Source organism: Tasmannia lanceolata, unplaced genomic scaffold, assembly GCF_043159265.1.
Source record: "Tasmannia lanceolata isolate RefF3 unplaced genomic scaffold, GAP_Taslan_0.1 ptg000013l, whole genome shotgun sequence".
Taxonomy (NCBI): Eukaryota; Viridiplantae; Streptophyta; class Magnoliopsida; order Canellales; family Winteraceae; genus Tasmannia; species Tasmannia lanceolata.
This window is the reverse complement of record NW_027518690.1, coordinates 30,233,600-30,252,894: the sequence shown is the minus strand read 5'-3', so window position 1 is coordinate 30,252,894 and position 19,295 is coordinate 30,233,600.

Here is a 19,295-nt window from a genome sequence, read left to right as displayed (position 1 = left end):
TCAGAAGATAAGGGAATGAAAGAAGCAAGCTACGATTCAGACTATAAGATCCTACGATGTTCAAGATCGATTTTTGATTGAGAAGAAGATGAGTTCCTCGCCATGCCAGCATCAATGCCCAATTGAGTGATTCGGTCGGGATAACCTGACGCCGAGAGAACCGAAGCAAGGGACTGATTGACCGTTGGGTTCCGGGGAAAGTCACCAACGGAAGAGAGAGATTCTTAAACCATCTTAGATGAGTTAGAATCTGCTGAACCGGACACCTCTCTCTATCCCACGGCACTCAAAGCGGATCTGGCTGTACCAAAACAACCTTCACGCAGGCCAACTAAAAGCTTGTTGGATTGTCAAGGAGAGAAAAAGGATGAAGAATCTCCACTTCTAGCCGCACTCTATTCTTACATAAACCAAGCAGCCAGAAAGAAGCACCCGCTCTGAAGCTAGCTTTCGTTCTAACCCGATCTTATATCTCTCATCGTGAAATGAGCTACGTATCTGAATGTCGAAGATGCACCAGCCACTCCATATGACATTGGGAGAGAGTGTAATGGCACCTGATCTCATTGAATTTATGAGTGTTCACCCGAGCTTGATCTTCTATTTCTATTATACAATCACTTGACTTTGCGAAAGACATACCCGGTTGAGTTCAACTAAACCAATCGACAAGAGGGCAAGAAGCCATTGTTCTACCATTGATTCACCTTCTTCCCATGACACTGACCTGTATCCCAACCAATCCAGCAAGCGAACTTGTCGGTCTGACTGGCTTGAAAGCAGGAAACTCTCATCGGAGAACGAGTTCACCCACCATTCATTAATCGGTCGCTATCAGTGAATTTGATGTCAGAGAAACGGGTGCGTCCCTAGCCGGCGAGGAAGACTAACTATCTTATCTTTATTTACGTGATTGAGCGGGATTTTAAAAAGCACAGCACGGAATTAGATGAGTCATCATCGGCCCTGCCATGCCTTCTGTATCCACTTCTGAACCGGACACATATAGTCAGTCCATTGAATCACAGGTCAACGGAATGCGATCAGAGGCAAGCTCAACAAGCCAGCTCAGATTCAAAAGATACGTGCCGAGCCGGGGCAGCCTCACTTCCTATAATTGAAGAGAAAGAGAATGCCACTTCACCGACGAGGAGAAAGAGTTGGAAATACAAAAGCCACCTCTCCATACGATAGTGGATTCCAGTTCAATGAAACCATTTTACCGTTGGCTTAATGGACGAATTCGTATAGGAAGAGACGAAGAGCTTAGCCGCTAGGCGAAGGGTAGACGGAAAAAAGAAAGCAATCACGCACGAAAGCAAGTGTAGCTCTCACCTGATCTCCTTTAGTCTTTCTTCCAGTCGATTAGAGAAAGGAACCTCAGGGCCACTCGACCAAAGCGGAGAGGAACCTGCTCTGATACACGAGACTCTATGTTCAGATATATATGGGCATTCCCAAGCCCAAGAACGAAAGCAAGCGCGCTACAACTAAAAGCATGAGCTCGCCCATCTTTGATCAAGGAAACAGACTCAAGGCTTTCCCAAAGAAATCATTGTCCGGATAATGCTCAATTGAATTAGGAGTGGATCGGGATATTTTTAAATCAAGAAAAATATACAAAGGAGTTATTAAAGAAGTATGGCATGGATAGCAGTAAGACATCAAAAATTCCCATGAGTACTACTGCTAAGCTAGAAAAGGATGAATTTGGCAAATCTGTGGACCAGAAGATGTATAGGGGTATGATAGGTAGCTTACTCTATTTGACAGCCAGCAGACCAGACATTATGTTTACTGTATGTCTCTGTGCTCGATTTCAATCGGATCCAAAGAAATTTCACCTATCGGCAGTCAAGAAGATCTTCAAGTACTTAAGAGGAACCCAAAGTCTAGGACTATGGTATGAAAGATCATCTGCCTTCACTCTCATTGGATATTCAGATGCAGACTTTGCTGGATGTAGAGTGGATAGGAAAAGCACTAGTGGGACTTGTCAATTCTTGGAAAAATCACTTGTTTCATGGTTTAGCAAGAAACAAAATTCAGTAGCTTTGTCCACAACAGAAGCAGAATATGTAGCAGCTGAAGCTTGCTATACACAAGTCCTATGGATGAAAAGCACATTGATGGACTATGCAATTAAAATGGAAAATATTCTCATCCAATGTGACAATACTAGTGCTATAAGTTTGACAAAGAACCCCATACAACACTCTAGAACAAAACATATTGAGATCAGGCATCACTTCATAAGAGATCACTCACAAAAAGGAGATACTTGCTTAAAATATATCAACACTGAAGATCAATTGGCGGATATCTTTACAAAAACCCCTTAGTGATGATAGAATTTGTTATATCCGAAGTGCTTTAAACATTTGGAGTGCGGATCAAGTCAAAGAAATTGCCAAATAAATACTTTGTGCTCTTCATCAGCTTATCTATATAGTATTTATACATATCATCTTGTTTGGTAGTATCTGCATGAATGAGATGTAAAATTTTAATCTTAAAAATCACTCAATTGGTACTCTTAGCCTTCTTAGTTTTCTAAGTTGGAGAGGTACCTTCACTTTAATTAAAAATACCTAACAATTTGATACTTGTCAACATCTCGATCATGAACAGGTATATGTGCATTACTTGGTTATATATTGAAATTCCAAGGGTGGTCCCTAGTACGGCAACTATGAGGAGTGAGAATTAATTAGGTTTCTAACAAGTTTTAATCTTTTGAAAACTCAAACCTAAATTGGAAATTAAGAGATCAAAATGAAATCCAAGCACACAAGTTAAATCTAGAGGTGCAATGCAAAGTAAAGAGCTAGAGTTCAAGAGAGAGTGCACCCGAGATTTAAAGTGGTTCGGTCCTCAAAACGCGAAGCCTACTCCACTCCACCAACAAAGACCCGTTGATGGCTTCACTAAGAGATCTTCTTAACTTCGGCGAAGATCGGTGCCGATTACAAATTCCGATCACCTTTAACCTTGGTGGCAATCCTCACCACGGAGAGTGGGCTACGCTTCTCCGAACACTCGCCCGAATACAATTTCTTGAATAAGAAAGAAAGAACAAAAATCCCTCACAAGGGTTTACAACTTTGTAGAAGATGTACAAATATAGCCTAAAGATCCAAATCCTAATCTTAGATGATGAGAGGCATAAACAAGTTTGATTCACTCTAAGGATGTTCAAGTAGGTTTTTAGAGTGTTAGGATTGATCATTGTAATGTTTGGAATGCCCATATATGTAGGAAAACCAAAATATGACCGTTCAATGGCATTGTAGTAATTCCAGCAAAATTCCCAACGGCCATTTTTCCGACCGTTGTAGTGTTCTCAGAGTTCCGAGAATATTTCTCGGAGTTCCGAGAAAAAATCTCGGAGTTCCGGGAATTCAAACAGAAGATGAAAAAAATGTCACTGGACCATTTCTCGGAGTTCCGAGAATAATTATCGGACTTCCGAGAAAAACTCTCGGAGTTCCGAGAAGCCTATGTCTGAGCAGATTTTCATTTCTGTTTTTGGGCTTCCAACTTAACACCAAGATGAGATTGCTATGGGGGTTCCAAGGTGTTGGAACTCCACAAATACAATCACTTATATTTTTAGGGTGTGTGTTTATTTACTTAATTATGCCTTTCAAATCTAAAACTAAGATTGGATCTTAATACAATCTAATATAACTTGATCTTCAATGGATTCTTCAAGTCTTCATTTGTCTTGGATTTTGATGTCTTTGGCCTTCATGAAGTGGTCCAATGAGTGCTTCTTAGCCTCAATCCAAGCAATGTTGTCTTAGCACCAATGTGATCTACAACTTAGACAATCAAACACATTAGTGATCATAAATCACTTGTGTATTGGAATCATCAAAATAAGATGGGAATGCCAAGGTGGAAACCATTGGGCTTACAATCTCCCCCTTTTTGATGATGACAAGCACAAGAGATTTTCCAATAAAAAGCACATATATTTTCCTTACACAAGAATTCTCTCCCCCTTTGGCATTAATAAAAAAGATTGGGGTAAAAGAAAAACAAATTGATGAAATATTCAATTTAAAGCTCCCCCTTTTTCAAGGAAAAAGACAAACCTAGAACTCCCCCTATTTAGAATTTTTATTCAACATAAGAGGGGATGTTTAGTTAACTTTGAAAAAGATATTCAATTTTAAAGCATTAGCCCCTAATCTAAGCACATATGAAGATGATCATATGGGGGCTTTGGGAACCCAAGATTTCTTGGTTCCAATACTATCCCAAATCCTAGATGCACATTGGAATTGGTAATGACCATTTATTCCACAATAATGGCATCTAACATGAGGGTTAGATACGCTAGTCCTATCATATGCATGTTTAGGTCTTTGACTAGTCTTCCTCAAGATTATGTCAATGATTTTATCACCATTTAGGAAACCATGGAGACATAATCTTAATCTTTCATTTTCATTATGAAGATGTGTTATTTGATTTAAAGAATCATTAAATTCATCTTCATAAGATTTGGAAGAGCTTGCCATATTTTGAACTTGTGCTAATTGGCAAGATTTCTTATCCAGAAGACCCTTAAGGGTATCAATCTCAAGTTTGAAATTTTCAAATTGTGCTTGAGATTTGGAAGAAGATTCATTTTTCAAAAAATTAAGTACATTTTCTAATTTTAAAATAGATTTCTTTTGAACTTTATTTTTAAAAATTTGACAATGCAAGGTATTGCACAATTCATCATAAGATATTTTTTCATTATCACTACTAGATGAATAACATGAGGGGTTAGAGTTTACCTCATCTTCATGGGTGAGTGCCATGAAGCAAAGATCATCTTTCTTTTCTTCCCCTTCACTTGAACTCTTTCCGGAGGTGCTAGTAGCATCCCATCCGGCGGCAAGAGCCTTATGTTTCTTCCAATCCTTCTTTCCCTTGTATTTTGAGGAAGTTGGCTTGAGAAGAGGACAATCCGGTCTTTTGTGTCCGGTCTTCTTGCAATTGTAGCACCTTATAACTCCCTCTACTTCACTTTCTTCTTTCTTTTTCGTTTTATCCTTCTTATGTTTCTTTCTCCATAAGCTTTTAAACTTTCTTAAAGCTTCTTCTTCATCGCTATCCGCCTCGCTAAAGGATGATGAGTTTGCTTTGAAGGCTTTTAGAGCTAGAGAACGACTCTCTTTTTCTTTCGGCTTCTTCTCCTCTTGTCGGCTAGTGAGGAGCATCTCATGAGTGATGAGAGATCCTACAAGCTCCTCCATGGTTAGCGTCTTGAGATTCTTTGATTCTTGTATGGCGGTTACCTTTGGATCCCAATATGGATGAAGAGACCTAAGCAACTTACTCACAAGCTCATCAGTAGGATAAGATTTACCAAGATTAGCTAATTCGTTAGAAATTTTAGAAAAACGAGTATACATTTCGGAAATGCTTTCGTTTTGATCCATTCTAAACATTTCATATTTGCTCTTTAACAAGTTTATTTTTGAATCTTTAACTTGTGATGTTCCCTCATGGGTAACGGCAAGTGTATCCCAAATAATCTTGGCGGAATCAAAAAGAGCAAATCGATTAAACTCCTCCGTAGATAAGGCGCAAAACAAAGAATTTATAGCTTTGGAATTTAAATTTGCATGCCTTTTTTCTACCGTATTCCATTCTTCAAATGGTGTGGAAGGCAAAATGTATCCATTTTCAACAATATGCCAAAGTTCCACATCTATCGAAAGAAGATAGATGCGCATCCTTGTCTTCCAATGTCCATAGTTGGACCCATTAAAGAAGGGAGGTCTAGTTGTGAAATGGCCCTCAGGAAGTCCGGTTCTATTTCTATCCGTCATTTCACAATTAAAAAGTTGCCAAAGATCTTATGATCTTTCCCTTGTTGAAATTTTTAAAGAAAATTTTTCCAAAGATTTACAAAAAAGAAAATCTTTTAAGAGCCTTTGCTCTGATACCAAGTGAAATTCCAAGGGTGGTCCCTAGTACGGCAACTATGAGGAGTGAGAATTAATTAAGTTTCTAACAAGTTTTAATCTTTTGAAAACTCAAACCTAAATTGGAAATTAAGAGATCAAAATAAAATCCAAGCACACAAGTTAAATCTAGAGGTGCAATGCAAAGTAAAGAGCTAGAGTTCAAGAGAGAGTGCACCCGAGATTTAAAGTGGTTCGGTCCTCAAAACGCGAGGCCTACTCCACTCCACCAACAAAGACCCGTTGATGGCTTCACTAAGAGATCTTCTTAACTTCGGCGAAGATCGGTGCCGATTACAAATTCCGATCACCTTTAACCTTGGTGGCAATCCTCACCACGGAGAGTGGGCTACGCTTCTCCGAACACTCGCCCGAATACAATTTCTTGAATAAGAAAGAAAGAACAAAAATCCCTCACAAGGGTTTACAACTTTGTAGAAGATGTACAAATATAGCCTAAAGATCCAAATCCTAATCTTAAATGATGAGAGGCATAAACAAGTTTGATTCACTCTAAGGATGTTCAAGTAGGTTTTTAGAGTGTTAGGATTGATCATTGTAATGTTTGGAATGCCCATATATATAGGAAAACCAAAATATGACCGTTCAATGGCATTGTGGTAATTCCAGCAAAATTCCCAACGGCCATTTTTCCGACCGTTGTAGTGTTCTCAGAGTTCCGAGAAAAAATCTCGGAGTTCCGGGAATTCAAACAGAAGATGAAAAAAATGTCACTGGACCATTTCTCGGAGTTCCGAGAATAATTCTCGGAGTTCCGAGAATTCTCGGAGTTCCGAGAAAAACTCTCGGAGTTCCGAGAAGCCTATGTCTGAGCAGATTTTCATTTCTGTTTTTGGGCTTCCAACTTAACACCAAGATGAGATTGCTATGAGGGTTCCAAGGTGTTGGAACTCCACAAATACAATCACTTATATTTTTAGGGTGTGTGTTTATTTACTTAATTATGCCTTTCAAATCTAAAACTAAGATTGGATCTTAATACAATCTAATATAACTTGATCTTCAATGGATTCTTCAAGTCTTCATTTGTCTTGGATTTTGATGTCTTTGGCCTTCATGAAGTGGTCCAATGAGTGCTTCTTGGCCTCAATCCAAGCAATGTTGTCTTAGCACCAATGTGATCTACAACTTAGACAATCAAACACATTAGTGATCATAAATCACTTGTGTATTGGAATCATCAAAATAAGATGGGAATGCCAAGGTGGAAACCATTGGGCTTACATATATTTTTACAATACGCATTGATTTAGGGGGGGTACCTAATTCAATCTTCATCTACTCTTAAATTGCTTTACTTTTTAGCACACCCTTTCTGTCGATGACAAAAGGGGGAGAAGTTTGAAATTGATTATCTATTCAATTGACTATATGCACCATATGCTTTTAATTGTTATAATTTATTTGTGTGCATATGTTGAGGGGGAGTTCCAGCAATCACTTGCCTACTATGTCACTCCACACACACCTCATAATCAATTTTGTTTGTCATCATAAAAAATGGGGAGATTGTAAGCCCAAGGGTCTACTCTCCTATCTTGTTTTGATGATTCTAAACATAATTGATTGTGTTATTGAATAGTAATCAATTTGCCTTGAAGTGTTGTGTTTAAAATAGGATTGATCATTGAAGAAACCAACACACTACATGGTCATGCTTGGAGATGTCCCATACAAGAGTCAAAGGAGCTAAGTGAAGCTCACCTCATGTCTCAAGCAAGCATACACAAGATGGAAGATCAATTGAAGACCAAGACTAAAGCAAAATTGAAAGCTACATAGGTATCATTGTACATCCTTTCTCTTTAGATTTCCAAGTCAAGGCAAGGTCTTTAAAAGAGTTTTTCAAAAACACTTAAGAACTTAAAATGGATTAGTGAATGGTTATGTGGTGAACCAACATGTTGGGACCCTCATAAACATTCCAAAATTATCATAGGAGTTGAGTTTCAAAAGCCAAAAATCAAACAAGCAATAAAAAAATAAAAATCTGCTGATTTGTAGGCTTCTCGGAACTCCGAGATCTTTCTCGGAGCTCCGAGCTTGGAACTCCGAGAGTTCCCTCGGAACTCCGAGAAATGGTCCAGTAGCTTCTGGCCATTTTCTAGGAACTCCGAAATTTTTTTTCGGAACTCCAAGAAATGGTCCAGTAGAAAATTTTCATCTTCTGGCCGTTCTCTCAGAACTTCGAGAATATTTCTCGGAGCTCCGAGAATGGTTCTCGGAACTCCGAGAACCTCGCGACAGCTCAAAAAAGAGGCGTTAGGATTTGATTTAAAAATTGGTTTTTAATTTTCTTAAGCCCAAACGGTCATATTTTTGCAAGAGACTATATATACTCATACAAGAGGATTATTTCCTCTCTTGATCATTTGAAAAACTTCCTTAAGCCTTCAAACACATTTGCAATCCTTTCAAGCTTAAGAATTTGTTTTTCCCAAACTTGCCTTGCAACTTGCAAATCTTTTGATTTGGGATTTTTAGAGCTTTCACTTGCAACCATCATTGAAGAGGAATCAAGGGACTACAAAGAGCATCAAGCTTTCAAGAAGAAGCCAAGCTATCTCTCTTTCATTTCTTGTAAAGGTGTAAGGGCATCCTATATTAATTCCCTAGGAAGCAAGCGCTTAGAACTCGGCGGAGAAGGAGAGTCATTGTAAAGGTGTAAGGGCATCCTTATTTAATATCCCTTGGAAGCGTAACCGCCTCGGAGCCGGGTATCGTGGAGGTCTCGCATAGTGGAAATCCTTAAGGACGATCTTAAGAAGAGTGGAGTAGGGCTTTGCCCGAACCACTATACATCGGTGTGTCTCTTCCATTATCTTCCACTTTCATTCTTTTTGGTTTAGCATTTCACTTTTTCTTTTAATCTTATTTGCACTAACCAAAAATTTAATCAAGAGAAGAAAATTCAAATTAGGGTTCATAATTAATTCTCAAAATGGCTAATTTAGTGTTAAAATCAATTCACCCCCCCTCTTGTTTATTTCACATTGCCAATTAATAAGTCGGTTATGGAGAAGTTGGAACAGCTAACTAAGAAGGTTGATAATATCCAGATTCAAGAGCAAGGGGCCTTTAACTTAATTGATCTCACACTCTTCCCAGAAATCTGGCTTCCGAAGAATTTTCAGATGCCAGACTTTGACAAGTATGATGGCACGGGGTGCCCTACTTCCAATCTCCAACTGTTCACTATCATGTGCCAACCTCAAAACTTATCTCATGAACAAATGGCCCAGCTTTTTTCGGTTTCTTTAACTAAGGTAGCCAGGAGGTGGCTTTTGGGATTGGACAAGACCCGCTATAGGACATAGAAAGACATTGCTAAACAGTTTGTGAAGCAATTCAAGTGTGATGACGAGGCAGAGATCACTAAGAAAGACTTGGAAAAGACAAAATAAGATTCAAGAGAGTCTTTCTTGACATTTGTGATACTAAAAAGAGTAAGTTTAAATGATACTAAAATTGACCATCTTTTCACTAAAAAGGACGGTCAATTTGTATGGCAGCACAGCTAATTGACCGTCCTACTGAGAAAGAGTAAGTTTAAATGATACTAAAAAACATGTCCCCTCAGCTCTATTATCACATGTCTCTCCAGTATTATCCTGACTTCGAGCACCTCATTAATGCTGGCACACAAATTGAAGAAGCAATGTCACAAGGGGTGTCTAACCAAAGCAATCCTAATATCCGAGATTTTAAGAAGCCTGCACCCACACAGGTCAAGGAGGTTGGCAGTGTTTCTAGTGCCAATCCTCAACTGCCGAGACCTCAGAACCCTATAGTCATGGATTATGATCAACCCATGGTCGCACCCCAATAGCAACCAAAGAAGGATTTTGGTCCTCTACCTGTTCCACCTTCTAAAATCCTACAGGATTGTTTAGCCTCAGGGTGCATCATTTTGCCTCCCATTAGACCACCTCCCAATCTTTTACCCCGAAGTTGGAGAGCACATGAGCACTGCGATTACCATCAAAGCCCAGGCCACGTCACTGATCGATGCATAGCCTTGAAGTATGTGATCCAGAAGTTGATTGATGAGAAAAATTGGCATTTCAACAGAGGCCGAACGTCATCAATAATCCTATGCCAACTAATGTAATACCACCGCAGGCAAATCTCAATACTCAAGACAACCCAGGGTTGAAAGAAGCACAGGTCCATTTGCTAAAGGGGGTTGAAAGTACCAGTCATGAGCCACCTTTGTCGAGCCTCCAAAGACAGACCTTTGCAGCGTTTAAAGTTAAAGTTTCAGTCATTTATTATTTTGTATTGAGTTGGTCAATATGTTAGTTCATAAATTGAGTCTAGTCTTACAAGGTTATAGAGTCAACACGTAGTCCGGGTGAGTCTTTTTCTGCATTTATTGTCAAGTCCAAAAATTGTGAATCTTGAGCATGTTCAGGATAGGTCATCATTTGTAGTATCTTTCTATTAAATGAAATTTGCTTCCCAATAATGTTTCAGTGATTGCTTCTGATCTTAATAAATAAAAATGAGATTCCCTCCTCAAATGAAGAAAAAGATACAGACGAAACTCTCCTTGATTGGCAGCATATGTTCAAACAAGAGGAAGAGCGTCAGGCCCAGCCTCTCAAAGAGGAAATTGAAATGATATACATTGGCACGAAAATTTTAATCCACTAAATGCCAATTGGAAATGCATTACGCTTTAAAAGAGTGCGAAATAAACTCATTTTGAGGATAAGAGGATTATCTAGAAGCACTATAACCGATACCGGGGGCAAGACATAGATAGAAAGCTAAAGAAAATGAAGGAAGTGAGAGACATATACTATACAAGGGACATGAATTGGAAACAACTTTCATATCTCCAGTCAATGACTTTGGTTCCCAAATTCATAATATGAAACCAACAAATTCAAGATAAGAGTTCAAGAGCAAGTATTGAAAAGCGAGAGTCAAATATCAAAAGTTACCGATTCATAAACGGAGGATGTTAAAGAACAAGTTTTGCTCCATCAAAGTCAAAAGTGCATATCATAATCTTGAAAGAAGAAAACCCGTTATCTCTTACCTGGAAATGCCGTCAAACTCTGTAAGAAAAATAATAAAGAAAATTTATCAACCTAGATCAATTCCAAACCTGAACATTGGAAGGCCTCCTTTGGCCGAACAAATCCCAAGTTCATGACCCAGTATGAAAAAGAATACCATTTTTGCAAACCCCTTTGGGCCTGAATAATATTTTCTTTCAAAACCCATTATACTAGGGGCATTAGCCCCGAACTACGCAAGACATGATCCCTACACTAGGGTACGTAGGCAGCTCGGTCGAACCGAGTTCAGTCGTTTCGAAAGAAAAAATTCAATAGTTCCAAAAAGAAGAAAATAGAGTGTCAATCAATCAAAAGAAAGAAGTCAATCAAAAAAAATAGAGTCAATCAAGAAAAAAAAAGAAAAAACAGTTTTCCTTTAAACTAGGGGCATCTGCCCTGAACTACGCGCGACCTGATTCCTACACTGGGATATGTAGGCAACATGTTTATGGGTTCGGTCAAAATTTTTGCAAAGCCATAAACCTTTTCTTTGAAAAAGCCCATCCTACCTATAAAGTCCTTCTGGTGTTCAGAATCAAGGATTTAGGTCCCAATGCAAGAATGGAAAGAAAGAAAAGAAAAGAACAGAGTTTGAAGATCTGCTAGACTGAAAACCTGAAAAGATGGTCTAGGCGAAATTTAAGATCACTCCCCTGCTAAGTTGAAAACCCCAAAAGGGGCTTAGGCAAAAGCTAAGGGGATAGCCTGCTGAGTTAAAAACCTAGAAGGGCGATTCATGCAAAAGTTAAGGTCAAACGGTCCGCCAAGTTGAAAAACCTGAAAATGGCGACTTGGTCATGGTAGGAGAAAATATCCAAAAAAACTATATCCAGCATCAAGATCGAGGATTCAAGAAGTTCAAGCAGGTACACTTTGCATCTTCAAAACTAGGGGCATGAGACCAAGCAATCCAAGGAGTAGTAATTAAATCCTTGGACTATTACTGTTTTAAAAGCAGAAGTCCAGTATCTATAAATTGCAAAATTACTCTTTGAAAGGCTAGACCTACGAAACAAAATGTTAACAAAGTCAGAAGCATCACTTTGAGTTTGTCTAGTCAGTCCATCCATTTCTATTTTTTCAGAAATCCTCGATTATTCGAATATTGTTTTTTACCAGATTTTTCCTTTGAATAGAGTCGGTCATTATCTTTGATTCCAAAGGTCGTAACTGTCTTGGTGAAAGAAGTAAGGCGTCAGCTTATCTGCAACTGTACTTGAGCCATACAAATCTTGATGGAAGAACTTCAGGAGTTGTCATATGAAAGATTCGGTTTAAGCAAGCCACTTCAGAAAGAATTTAGAAGCAGAATGTCAGAAGGCACAGTTTCCCTAAGAAGACCATGCCCCAGAAAGACACCATAGGCTTGGGAGAGTCTCATATGTGACGATGGTTGGACCGATTCCTCAGCAAAATGAAACATTAAAATTCAGAATTTCTTTCCAGCGTATTGCATACCATCTTCATCAAGAAATTTTTGTCCAAATACCTGCTAGAAGAAAAATCCCACCTTCCAATTTCAGTATCCAGGAAAGCCGTTGTTCTAGATTACATGTTCAGAAGTTTAGATCAAGATTTCAGTTTGCCAATACGAAGAATTCCCAACAGTAAAGACCAACAGTCTCTATGCAATAAACTCTTTTTTAAAGCTTCCTCAAAGCATTCTCAGCAATTCTCATAAAGTCATGTTTCATCGTTTCTTCTCTAGGGATAAATGTCAATAGCCGTTGCATTTTACTCCTTATATGTGTTGTCTCGTCATTCATTTGAATTTTGGTCTTGCACAATATCTATTGTCCTCGAATCCGATTTCACACATCTAAAGTTCATCAATTTCTAAATTTATCAAATTCAAGTTCATGCTCAAATCTCTAAATTCAAGTTCATTTCGAATCATGAACTCAAGTCCATTTCCAATTTTCAAGTTCAAGTTCATTTCAAGTCATCAAATCAAGTTCATATTAAATTTTAAAATCCATTTTTTATTTCTTTCCAGAGAAAAAGCGAAAGTGCCTCTGGATTGAAATCCTTTTTTCTTTCTTTTTAGAGAAAAAGCGAAGGTGCCTCTGGATCGAAAATCTATCTTCCTTTTCTTTTTAGAGAAAACGCGAAAGTGCCTCTATATCGAAAATACATATTCCTTTCCTTTTCAGAGAAAAAGCGAAAGTGCCTCTGGATCAAAATTCATCCTCATTTTCCTTTAAGAGAAAAAGCAAAAGTGCCTCTCGATCGAAATTTATCCTCCTTTTCCTTTCAGAGAAAAAGCAAAAGTGCCTCTAGATCGAAATTCATCGTCCTTTTCTTTTCAGAGAAAAAGCGAAAGTGCCTTTGGATCGAAATTCAACCTCCTTTTCTTTTCAGAGAAAAAGCGAAAGTGCCTTTGAATCGAAATTCAACCTCCTTTTCTTTCAGAGAAAAAGCAAAAGTGCCTCTGGATCGAAATTCATCCTCCTTTTCTTTTCAGAGAAAAAGCGAAAGTGCATTTAGATCGAAAATCTATCTTCCATTTTCTTTTCAAAGAAAAATGGAAAGTGCCTTTCGATCGAAAATTCCTTTTCCTTTCTTTTCAGAGAAAAAAGCGAAAGTGCCTCTGGATCGAAAATCCTTTCTTTTCAGAAAAAAGCGAAGGTGCCTCTGGATTGAAATTTCATTTTCCCTTCTTTTCAGATAAAAAGCGAAGGTGCCTCTGGATTGAAAATTCGTTTTTCCTTCTTTTCAGAGAAAAAGCGAAGGTGCCTCTGGATTGAAAATTCATTTTCCTGTCAGAGAAAAAGTGAAAGTGCCTCTTGATCGAAATTCTATCTTCAATTTCTCCTCTTTTCAGAGAAAAAGCAAAAGTGCCTATGAATCGAGATATTCTTCTTCCTTTTGGTTTAGAGTAAAAGCGAAGGAGCTTCTAAACCAAAAAAGATTCTTTCTTCTGCCCTGCAGAAAAAGCTTAGTGCCTCTATGACAAATAATTTCATCATAATAATCCAATTTCTCAAAATTCTAGGACTTCGTCTAGGGTCTTACATTAGGAAGCATTTAAGTTGCATTGTGTGTAGTGAATCTTTTGTTAATTAAAGCTACGCAAAATGGCTCCGTCACTTTTACTTTGGTATTCAATGACTATGTCATCTTTACCAAAGAGAAGCATCTGTAGACACCCCATTTTAGTACGCTTTAAAAAGCGAAAGGTTTGTTTAGTCTCGAGTCGATATTCTGCAATAGATTAGGATTTATGCATTCTAGGGTAGATTTCATCTCATTTCAGATGTTTTCGCAATCTTAAAGGTTTCTAGGGTTTTCTATTAGTCTCCAGAAGATGAGAATTCAAGTTCCAATCAAGTAAGAAAACCTGCTATTTTTGGAATTTCCCAGGATTTTTCCTAATTTTATCAATTTTTGCACTACAGGGGTAATTTGGTCATTTCCAAAGTGTTTCATTTGACCCCGGGTTGTGTCTGAAAAATCTTGAGTGATTCAATGAATTTTGAAAAACCTGCTAAATTTAGACCTCTCAAGGATTTCGCTTGATTTGGAAATTTTGAGTGTTGAAGGCGTTTTGGGCATTTTCGGGCAATACCAAATGGTCATGTTTGATGTCATCCACCGAATAAAGTGATTTTCAAAATTTTCTATTTTTGAAAGTTTCCTTCAAGACTTTCTATTTTTTACTTTCCTTTTTCGAAGGTAATCCCGTTCGAGGGCATTTTGTCACTTTTTGAGGTGTACTCATCAAACAGGGGCATTTTGATCCGAACAATTATTTCTTCTGAAGGGGATGGTTCGACCATATGTCGAGGGTGCACCATAAATGTCATATGGGTTGGGTTCAACAATAAAAATTTTGAATTTAAAAGATTTTATTGAATTTTCATTGAAAAAAACCAAAATACATGTCATAAGGCCCATTGGGCTTTAACCCACAAGGTGGGGGTCCATGTAGACCCACACATGTGGGTCGGCCACATAAGTGGGCTCCCCACATGGGGAGGCCAAATGCAAAAATGTCCAACATGGGATGAGGTGGTTGGTGACATCATATTTGTTTTGAAAAATAATAAAGAAAGGAAGAGCTATAATTAGAAAGGGCTAGTGTGGTCAGGTTAGTAAAATGGCCATAACGTTTTACCTTCTACTCTAAAAAATTTACTATTATACTTGTTTCGAACGTCTCAAAAAGCGCTACAACTTTGTAATTTAGGACTTTTTTTAAATCAGCCTCTAAATAGGTAAAAAATGAGCTCAAACTACGAGCAGCCCTTTTTGGACGAAAATCATTCATAAAAGCTAGTTTCCTATGTGAGAAGGCTTCTAGATTGATCTTGAAGGATCTCCATTGTGTAATTTAGCATTGCTTAGCTTGCAAGAAACAAGATTTAGAAATAAGTTCAATATGAAAATCAAAGAATGAGAAAGTCAAAATACAAATTGGAAACTAACTAAAGGTAGGAGTCCTCACATTGAAAACTTTCAAATCCAATCTAACCCTAACTTTTTCTATAAAAACAAAGCAAGCACAACCTTGGCCTTTCTCTAGAAAATTCATCCCTTTCTCTCTTCCTCCTCGGAATTCATTCATCTCTTTTGTTGCTTTGGTGTTCATCTCTTCCACTTGGTTCTTCAAAAAGTGCTTTCATATATTCAATACATTCGACATATTGGAGGCTAGTTTATGATTTTTTAGGATTTCTTTTGTGATTAAAAGGTTAAGTCAAAGCGTATATCCAAGGATTACTTACCCTAGAGACAATGAGAGCTAGCAAGGTTGTCTTCCAAAATCCTCTTTCATGTAGTTTAAACTAGAAGCATGCTACGATTGAATTTGTGATTTTCTTTGAAAAGCTATGAATATAAAATTGTTTGCATGTGAAATTTTGAGGAGATGAGATCAGGTTTAGGTTATTTCATAATCTAAAATTTTTCTTGAAAAATCTATTTTTTAATATTAAAATCTAATTTTTGAAATTAAGAGGATTAGATTCACTTTACAAAGCAACTTTAATAAACCTTTGAAATTTCTTGAATTTTTCAATCTCTGAGTCTTTTGTGTATTAAAAAGCAAAGAAATCAGGATTTTTCAGAAATTTTGACTCCGTTTTGACGACGATTTGACCTTTTGAACTTTACCCTTAAAGGGGTAAAATTCTCAAGATCGAATTTAAAAAGATGTTAAAACAGATCAAAAATCAATGTAAATTTAAACATAATAGATTTTGAAGGTTTTGAAATAGTACGAAGTTTTTGAAGAATTTTGGATTTAATTTAAGGGGTTTAAAAAATTATTTAATCCTAAGGGTATTTTTGAAAGATATATAGAGTTTCGACAAATGAAATTTGGACAAAAAGTAAAAAATACTTGATCTAATCTACTGTGAATGTTTCAAGATTTTTGGTTGCTGTTAGATACTTGTTTATGATTTTTTATGCTAACTCACGCAAGCCATATTAAATCGGAAACAAATAGAAAATTACAATGAAGAATTTTGAAAATATTTTATTGGGATTTACTGCTGTAAGTACATCTGATCACAAAGTTTGGAGTGATTTGGATTAGATTTAGTATGTGTTTCTTTGTAAATTCATAATCTGGACAGATACTTTTAAAATCAGAAATTGATAGTAAATCATCTTTAAAATTTATGAAATTTTTACAGTAATCCTCTCTGGTCTAAAGGAATCGACTGTAAAATTTTCGTCTTGTTTCGATTCAATTTATTATGTGTTTCTTTCAAAATTTGTAATCTAGACCGATACTTCTAAAATGAAAAATTGATAGTAAATCACATTTACAATTCATGGAAATTATACAGAAACCTTCTCTGGTCAAGGTGAAGTTACTGTAAAAATATGAACTTATTTATATTAGATTTGTTATGCGTTACTGTGTAAATCAATAATCTGGGCAGAACTCTTCAACATTATAAAACTGATAGGAAAACCTATTTATAATCCATGAACATTTTACAGTAATCTTCTTTGGTCAAGAGAAAGCTACTGTAAAAATTTCTGCTTAATCCGTAAGATTTGCTATAAGTTGATGTGTAAATCTATAATCTAAATTGAAAATTTTGAAATCCTTAATAAAATTGAAATAAATTCAAATTGTTATAAAAAATTTCAGAGAATTCTAATACCACATCATGTATTCAATTTTTAAACTATTGAAACAGAAACCTTAGGAATCGTTGATTTCCTTTATAAATTTGCAATGCTATGATAGTTTAATCGCTAAGATTACGTTCATAATCGTATCTTAATTGCGATCAATCCTTAATAATTTGAGCATTTAAATTATAGTATGTTGTTGGCTCCGATGTCCACTGTCCACGGAAATCCTGAGAAATATGCCAGGCAATAACATATTATAACTTACGTGTTAAATTATGCAAGGGTAAAAAGCACGATTCCCTTTCATGAATGCAACTCGAGGCTGAAACTTGACAATAATAGAGCCATTGGTATTCCTTAGATGTTAAGAATCGAAAATCTTTGAAATATTAAAAATCATTAACTTAATAAATTAAGATCATTTGATCCATGCTTTTAGAACTGTTGGATAACGGTATCACGTCGTAGAAACCATTAGAACCAATTAAGAACACTTACGTCACGTTGTATCCTAGGTTTTAGGGTGTCCTAGAGTTAGGGAGTTTAGCCTCATCACGACCGATTGCTAATATTAGCAATTGAGTCATAGATTTAGTTACACTAATTACCCCTTTTTTTCATAAGACAAGCCTAGTTACCTAGGATGTAGGTTCACCTGCATTAGTCTAAGGGATGCTTGCACTTAGATAGGACCATATAACATCTTAGATGGAGTCCTAGGATAATAAAATCTACTCAACTTAAACTATATAATATATCTTAAACTGTTGAAACAATCATTCCAGTCTAGATTGGTGTCCTAGATGTCTTGGGCATGTAGCTTAGTTCAGGCACCGAACTACGTCGACTCTGATTCCAGTGAGGCTTGGGTACGTAGGAAGCTTAGATGCTTGATGGCATACCAATCATGAGTCGGCCCCACACACAATCAGTGGGGTTTTTTAGGGTAGTTTTTATTTTCTTTCATCATTTAAAACCTTAAATTAAATTGATTAAATCACTTAGGATTTTTTCCGAAATTAGAATTTTAGGAGAACTTTCACGTAGATTGAATTCAAACGAATTAAGAAAATCAAGATACAAGGAAATGCATTGACATTAGATCTTAGGATGCATGTCATATAGTTCGCACATTAATATAGAGTTAAATGAGCCATTTAAAAGAAGTTCAAGAGAGTTAACTTTTGGAATTGAAGATCGGATTATCGGGCAAGAATGGTGCATGTGGTGGTAACTCCCCATACCTTCCATTTTAGTAATCAGGTAACGAATCTAGATTTCTGGTCAATTATGGATCCTAGATTTCTCATCTAGGTGGCGACTCTGTCATTCTCTTTTGCGTGAAATTCAGATTGCTTTAGTGATCGCAAGTTTACAAAAAAGATGAATTAATTCAATAATAAAAAAACGGCACACGCCATTCATGTGGGTATGAGAGACCAAGGGAGGCGGGTCACGCGCCGCGCCCCTTTCGCGGGATCGGGTCCCACACCCCTCTGCATTTTTATAAAACCCTAATTTCTTTGCTTTTAGAAGAGAGAAAGTAGATAAACTCTAGGTAGCTCACACTGGGCATCGGCATTCTGCCGAAATTTCGAAGGTTCGGAGGGACATCCTTCAAATAGCGTCGTTGTTCTGTCGAATTTTGCAGAACTACGAGCTATTTTTCGATAATAGTGCCATTATTCTGCCAAAATCTCGACAAACTCGGAGCCCCTTTGTTAGAATAGTGTTGTTACGCCACCGATTTCTCGACAAACCCTAATCCTCTTCGTCAACACATCGTCGTTGCGCTGCCGAATTTCAGAGAACTCGAGGCCCTATTATCTAAATAGCGCCATTATTCTGCTGAAATCTCGACAAATCCGATGCCCCTTTGTCAACACAACGCCGTTACGGCGCTGAAATCTCTGCAACTTCGGAGCCCCCTCTTCAGAATAGTGCAATTATGCTGCGAAATTCTCCACAGGTTCTTGTATATTTACATTTATTTCCCAACTTTCTGTAATTTTCTTTACAAAGTAAGGTACGACTTGGTGACATCATAAGATCTCCGACTCACATTGCCCTCAGAACTTATGAAATAAATCCGTCTACCTTTCTTTTACTTTCCGCACTGTCTTTTCCGTTTGATTTAAGT